The sequence below is a fragment of the Triticum urartu genome, chromosome 4 (genome assembly GCF_003073215.2).
Source record: "Triticum urartu cultivar G1812 chromosome 4, Tu2.1, whole genome shotgun sequence".
Taxonomy (NCBI): domain Eukaryota; kingdom Viridiplantae; phylum Streptophyta; class Magnoliopsida; order Poales; family Poaceae; genus Triticum; species Triticum urartu.
Genome location: NC_053025.1, coordinates 171,741,224 through 171,749,131, shown reverse-complemented (window position 1 = coordinate 171,749,131; position 7,908 = coordinate 171,741,224). Strand labels below are relative to the sequence as shown.

Genomic DNA, 7,908 nt, shown 5'->3' with positions numbered 1-7,908 from the left:
GGTTAGTCCCAAAAATAATATAAAAGTGTATAATAAAGCCCAATAATATCCAAAACAGAATATAATATAACATGAAACAATAAAAAAATTATAAATACGTTGGAGACGTATTAGTGATTAGGTACCAAGATGATGTCCATAGAGCAGCTAGGAGCAATAGACAAGAAGGCAAGAAAGAGGAGCAAAAGAAGCAAGGAAAGGAATTGCTAGCAAGCTACATGGACCAGGCGTCCGACACGTTCACTTATAGCCAACCACAAAGCCAACACCGGATGAACGTTACAGCGGCCGGACGTCCGACAAGTTCCAGCAACCGGCCGTTCAGTCTTCACCAGAAATCCTGTACCACATGTCCGGAAGCAAACTGACGGAAGTCCGATGCGCACTGGACATCCGAACACTCCCGAGCCACCAGACGTCCGGCAAACACCGGAAATCAAGTACCACCTGACCAGAGAAGAAAATGGCGGAAGTCCGGCGCCCAACCGGACGTTCGGTCACTCGCGAACGACTGGGCGTTCGGTACTGCATGTGCACATCCCCACGGTTTTCAGCCCATGTACCCCTCTTTCACCCCTAGACTATATACCCTTCTCCTACATCCATCATAGGGCTGGCAAAGACATAATAGAGAATTAGTAGAGCTTTGCCCATACTCATTATTCCTCTTGGAGATCAAGACCTCCATGCGAGAACATCCCCTAGTGGATGCAAGACCCATATAAGGGAAGATCCATCTAGGGATGCAAGACCCCTATATGGGAAGATCCTCCATGGATGCTAGATCTCATCTCCTTTGGATTTGAGAAGAACCTTTACCTTTGTGCTTTCCCTTTGACTTGTTCTTGTATATTTGTGGATCCCATAGTGATGTGTGATTTGGGTTTGTTTGAGTCTCTCTCTCTCTCGTGTTCTTGAATGCTCATCCTTTCCCCACCTCCAAGTGCGAAAAGATCTCAAGTCTAGGGTTTTGCCCTACATCACCGTGCCTCCCCATCCCTTCCTCTCCTCTCCTCTTTCCTTTCTCGTAGGTCACTGACCTCCTACTCGTGTCAGGTCCCTCTCCTCCTTCCTTCCCCGCAGGTCGTCGAGCAAGGAATCGAGCTGGGCAAACGCGACGGCCGGTTGGATCAATGCCGAATTGACCGGATCCGACGCAGGGATCACAACAAGGAGGAGAAAGTCGGAGGAAGGAGCGGTGGCGGGCAGGGGCGGCAACCATGGTGGCGTTGGTGGCAGGAGCGGCAATGGAGGCTCCGCCGACCACGGCGAGGAAAGCGGGATCTGCAGTGAGCTTTGCGGGGTTGGCTGCGGGGGTCAGAGGAGCTGGCCATGGCGACGCTGTGGCCAGCGGGCGATCAGAGGCGGCGTTCCGGTTGCGCGCGGGAAAAAGGTAGCGATTGGGTTTCGCGATGCAACCGCTCTTTTTTTGTGGCAGCCGCCCTACTACTCTATATTCGCTGCACTTGAGGACTTTTTGTTGGCTTCCCCAAATATTTTTTTTCAAAAAAATTAAAATTTTTTAGAGGCAAAAAAAAAGAATAAAATAGCCTTTCATGCTCTAAAAACAACTTGTGCCTGAAAATAATAGGGTTTGCAGTGGGAGACGCGGCAAATATCTTTTTGGCACGAGTCGGTGTGCCCCGTGCCGTGGTGGTGCAAGTTGGTGGAAAGACAACAAAACAAGAAATCCAATCGTCAAAGAAGAACGAGAAAAGAAAATACACAAAAGATAGACCACGATTGCCGGCATCGAGCCCGACGAGGCGTCGGAGGTGCGACAAAGATGAGGAAGAAGCTGGGCACCCGGTTCCCCGCGGTTCGTTCTCTCCCTCTCCTCCATGGCCCCTCTCTAATCTGGCTTGCCCGTGATCCGATCTGTCCGTGCTCTCGGTGGATCTCGGTCCTCGCATGGTGGATCTCGCCGTTGACTGGCGCTTTGTTTGTCTTCTTGTGGTGCGTTTCGTCGCCGAGGCGCCGCCCGGGTGGAGACGCGGAACGGGCTGGCGTTCTTCTCGGGCAAGCGCTCGTGGGCCGGGCGAGGAATCTAATCGTCCTTTTGCTTTGTCTCGCTAGTGAATTGATTTTGTCCCCTTGTTGAGTTCATTTGTGGTGGATGGATGGATGGAGTGAGGTGGACTCGGTAGTCTACCGCGGTTGGTTTTGTGTGAGTGGAAAGATTCTTGATCACTCACTCGGAGCTGACTCTAACTTGTGATGATCTGGCAAAAAGATCTATCTTGCAAGTGCAAGATGGTGTCGAAGAAGCAAACCCATTGCGATGTTCCTTCGTTGTAACTCGGTTGCTCGTTGTACAAGATGAGTAAATCGAGCTTGAATTGCGATTTAATACTGTACTGTTGCTGCCCAAGTTGCTGGTAGCATGGGCGATCGCTTGCAAGATTCCTCAAGATGCAAACACGTGTGGTAAGTGATAGAAAGAAAGAAGGAAAGGCTGAGACAGGCTCAGCAGTGTAGTAGTATAAAATTTGGCACATGCAACCTATAAATCTCGAGCCTTAATGTTTTCAGGACGTTTGGAACATTTTCACTGTTTTATTGTCACCAGTCTGACATCATTCAAGTTTTGAAATTACACGAGACCTTTCCGCTTTGCCCTGTATGAGTTCCTTTAGCGTGATAGTAATTTCAATAATACTTCTTGTAACATGACTTGTGTTTCCTTGTTGAGAGAACTAGCATGACATCGTGCACCCATTTTTTGGGTGTGTACTGATGGCTGGAAGTTTTTGTTTATGTCTGTTGCTGAAACCTAGCTTTCCTTTGTTATTTTTGCTTAGCATTATCTTATGTTGGCTAGTGTGGCTCTTTTGCTCTGTGTTATGTTGTATTCTGTAGGACTATATATTTCAGCTGTTTGTCCAATCACTAATTTTATGTTGTTGTGTTAGGCACGGATCAAAAAGATAATGCAAGCAGATGAGGATGTTGGCAAAATTGCACTGGCTGTGCCTGTTTTAGTTTGTAAGTTCTGCAAGAATCTTCGTGTGTCTAGTATCTGTTTTAAAATCTCTATGTTTGGCCCATATCTTCTGTTGCTTTTAAAGATATTGCGGCATCACTGTTTTTTGCTGTGTGCATTGTAACACTAGATAATTCCATGATGAAGCATATAAAGTGAGCATCTGGCATTCTGAATTTATTGTTTGCATGCAGCGAGAGCCCTTGAATTGTTTCTGCAAGATTTGATCGACCACTCATACAAAATTACTCTTCAAAGTGGTGCAAAGACACTGAATTCCTTCCACCTGTGAGTTCTATTCTATGTCCACGGCTGTTTAATCTTACCATGACTTCGTGCTGTATGTATTGTATCACTCCATGTTTTTCTAGACATGGATAGCTTTGAGCCGTCTGTGATTTACATATATTATAAGGGTCCATTCGGATGTATATGTTTTTCTAGATGAAAGTTAGTAATATGGTGGTTTTCTCCAATGTATCTCCATATATTATAAGGGTCCATTCGGATGTCCTCAACATCTACCAAATTCTCAACTCCTGACTCCCTCTGATTCTAGTTCCGCGTGCGAAGGGTGAACATTTGGCACCATGTACAGACGAATGGTCTTCATGGGTTGGTAGCCCATTTTGTTAGGATTTGGCTCGTTTAAAAGGGAAAGGAAGGCCAGGGCTTGGCCCGTTCGGTGGGGAAGGACGTTGTCTCTAGCATGAACAACAGGGAAAGGAAGACCCTCGTCGCACCGCCCATCCCTCGAGGCCGCCCACTGGCGCACCGCTGACGAACAGCGCCAGAAGGGCCGGGTGACTGTCATCCTCCGTGGCTGCAAGCCTTCTCTCCGTTGGTGGATCTAGCCGGTGGCGGCTGTAATAACGGTGAGTAGGGCGAGGTAGCGCCGTCTACGATTGTGGATGGTGAATCCGGCGCCGCCACCATTGTTGTGGAGATGCAATGCCTAGTTGTGGACACCGATTTGGCTGATGGAGGGAGAAATAAGAGCGATCAGGGAGAGAGAGACAAGAGAGACCGGGTGGAGACTCGCTCTGGTTCGGTTTCGCTCACGGGTGAGGAGAGAAATCGATCATTTTTCCTATTGGTGGCATGGCCTTGTAATTTTGAAGAACTCCGTGAGCCACAGTTTTGGGGGGTGAAAGCGGAGCTGGCTTTGTGAAGCTGGGACGTTTGGTCTGGCTCCGTGTTCGGAGTTGGCGGGGTGTGGAGCCGGAGGCCATCCAAATGGGCCCTAAGTCTATTTAGCTTGTGGAAACTGCCCAGTTGCTGCTTTGAAGTTTTTCTAGTCTCTTACATATTACGCCACTAAATACCATTAAATTAAAGTATCTCACAGGCCTAACATGTGTGGTCTAATGTTGCTTGGACTTTTGGAGCTTAAATAAGCTCTGTAACCTCTTGAAATGCCATCCCTTTGTATGGACGACTCTTAGCATGTGCAGTTTGATGTTCTTGGCAAAAGTTTCTCTTTTGTATTTTCATTATTAACCTGACTATTATGATTTAAAACAGGGTATATTTTGTTTTCATTCTTTTAAGAGGTTTCATTACTCAAACTAGGGAAGGAAATCAACACCATACATACATTAATTAAAACACGTAGCCAAGTATATTTTTTGCCTCTTGGGTCAGATAGCAAACAACAGCTGTGCATCCCTCTCAATTTCATCTTGAATAACGACGCCTGAGCAATCCCTATTCCCACACCCTCCATGGAAGCATCATCCGTAGCTCCCTTCATCATCTGTAATTCTTTCATGGCTGCTGCTGTCAAACTCCGCACCTTGTTTGGCTTCAAAAGCTCTCTGGATTCTAATGTGACAGCGAGTCTGGTGACTAGATGAATTAGCTGAATTCTGCTGGTCGTCATCTCGTAGTGTATTCCTGTTCTCCCACCATAGCCACCAAAACACAATTACTAGCAATTAGTGCTCCCCTGGAAGGCTCCAAAGAGGAACCAGAATATCGGAAGCTGACGAGCACAAGAAAATCATTGGGAAATTATTGTCAAGGCTCAAGATGTATCAGCAGGTCAGTTTCGGACAGGTTCATCTTGGTATCCAATTGGAAACTGGTTTATGGTTTTCAGTGGAAAACTACTCTGGTATGATTTCCGGTAATGAACTATAGGAGATTTGTGAAGATGGTCTGCCTTCCGAATGGAACTTGAGTGGAAGCTGAGATGAGCCTGCTCATATGCAGCACATGTGTTTGTCTGACTTATCATGATTTACAACTTTCATCTGTAATTGGAGCTACTAATTTGATTATAATCTAAGATTAATGATGTAGACTTTTCTTCTTTTGATACCTTTGGTAATTGTGGTCATCAATGGTGTTTTCTTTTGTCAAAAATTTAGTTACACAAGTCAACCACAGCCACTTATGAGATGTTTAAACTGTGTGCCTTTGCCTTTAGTGACTAATGGTTTATATGTTTCTTATGAGATGCTCAGAAAGCAATGTGTGAAGAGGTACAGCTCTTTTGACTTCCTAACTGAGATTGTCAACAAGGTGCCAGATCTCGGTGGCGGTGAATCTTGTGGAGATGAAAGAGGATTACCCAGAAGAAGGTAAGTTGACTTGGCATGGTCAAATTCTCATGAATCATTGTGATAAGTAACGATCATGTTATTAATGATCATGTTATTAATGATTGGAATTCACTTTCTAGGAAATTTTCAAATGGAAGCGACCCAGAGAATGAGGAGCCCCGATCTAGCAAAATGGTACAATTCCATCACATATCAGCAGAGTTAAATTTTCTTAGCAGATAAGTTGATAACATGATTGGCTTTGCAGCCCATAAGAAGCTTGAACACCAGTCCCAGAGGACGAGGCAGAGGTCGAGGAAGAGGGCGAGGGCGGCCTCCAACCAAGAGAAAGGAAATTGGTTATGTACAGTTTGAGGATGAGAGCAGCATGTTTGCTGAACAAAGTGAACCCTTGCCAGGAGATGAGATAGTTCCGGAGACCAACCATGGCAATGAGAGTATTCCCCAAAGCTCACATCCTCTAGTGGAGGCTCCATCAGCCGTGACGCCAGCTGTGATTTCAAAGGTTGAAGAAGCTAGCACCAACCATCAGCCAGATTGGCCTATGCCAGATGCCATTGGAGGCATTGGTGTTGGACCATCCAGTTTTGGACATCTGACAGTGCAGGTTGATGAGGTAGAGGACTACGACAATGAGGATTAGGCATAGTCATCCTCTCATTCATCATATGCTCTAACAGGACAGTTCTCCTGGTGTTGTACATTGTAAATATTGTTTCAAGTAGTTACTGCAGCTATGATGTGTAACCTATTTCTTTTTCCCAATAATTGGTTCTGAGTTGCCGCATTGTTGACCTAACTGACTAGGATGTGCTAAATTTAACCCTGTATTTGACGGTTGAAGCAGTGATATTCTGTCGTCCTGTTATATTGTACATGTAACCAGCAGTAATTTTGTGTTACTAGTATATCATGTCGTGACCATCATGCCACGAAATCATTCAGATGTAGCCAAGCAAGCAATGTGTGTACGCGAGATATCTACCTTGACCTTTACGATTTGGAGGTGGATTTAGGGCAAAACACAAGGAACAAGGAGAAAAAACACGAGGAACAAGGAGAAACCAAAGAAATCTAGATGAAAACATCCAACAGGATGTGATTCGCACCAACTAACCTCAAATCCAAGGTCAATTCAGGTACATTTTGCATCCAAGAACAACGCAACAAATAAAGGTAACCAAGGGGATATTTTTTTCCTCAATCTCTCGAGAGACGTTTCGTCCCTGATCCAAAAGGATTCTTCCAAAAGGTTTTTTCTTGTTAGGTCTTCATCCTGTATGAAGAAACAGAGCAAGACAGAGCTTGCCCGGATCATTCGAACCCCCATCTGGATGATCCGGATCAAGCCCGGACGTTCCGGACCCTCATCCGGACGATCCATCAAATGTGCCTGAAGAGTACAACAAGCCTCCGAACGAAGCCGGATCATCCAGATCCACCCGAACATCCGGCCCAACTACGGCGAGAACACAGTCGGACGATCCGGACGGCTGCTCGGATCATCCGGACCCTCGACGCCCGGATCATCTAGACAGTGCCTGCGTGCATGGCTTGGCCGAGGCCCATGTACCTCTCTCTACCCATAGACTATATATACTCCTCCCCTGCCCACGTTTTAGGGTTAGCAAAGGCTTAGCTCAAGATAGAGGTAGAGCTTTGCTCATCCACTTACCTCTCCCATGGAGATCAAGGCCTCCATGTGAGAAGATCCCCCAAGTGGATTCATGACTCCTTCATGGGAAGATCCTTCTAGGATTGAAGACCTCTCTCTTTCAAGGATTGGGATGAACTAGCTACCCTTTGTTACCTACTTGTGTTGGATTTGAACCCTTGTGTCTTCTCTTTGTGTATGTGGATTTAACACATGTGTGATTGGATGTATCAATTGAGTGTTCTTCTGTTGATTTGCTCCTTTCTCCACCTCCAAGTGTGAAAAGATCATGGACTTGGGTTTCACCGTACATCATCTTGGATAAGAGCATAGGTTGATTCACATCTTGGAGTCCATACCCCCATTTGCTAGCCTAATTTTGTGTGTTTTCCCCAACTTCAAAAATCCCCACAAAAAGACCGATACCATTTTTTTGTGATTTGCTGGTTTGATAACGTTTTGTTGATTTTGATCCATGGATTCGTTGTGTTGCAAGTGGATCTAGCATTCCCCGCCTCCTCCACCACAAAATCTACCCAAAATTGCCTCAAATTTTCTTTTTATCCATGATTTGGAGTTCTTCCCGACCGCATAGCCGCGCACACGACCTGCCTGGATCATCCGGGCGCACACCCGGATCATCCGGACATCGCCTGGATCATCCGGACCGCGGCCCGAATCATCCGGCTTCCACTGTCAAAACT

The 7,908-nt window shown here is 46.0% G+C and overlaps 1 pseudogene; it reads left to right on the top strand.

Moving 5' to 3' along the window:
• The first annotated feature begins 463 nt into the window (after positions 1–463).
• On the top strand, positions 464–6,425 carry LOC125551221 (annotated as a pseudogene).
• The last annotated feature ends 1,483 nt before the right edge of the window (positions 6,426–7,908 follow it).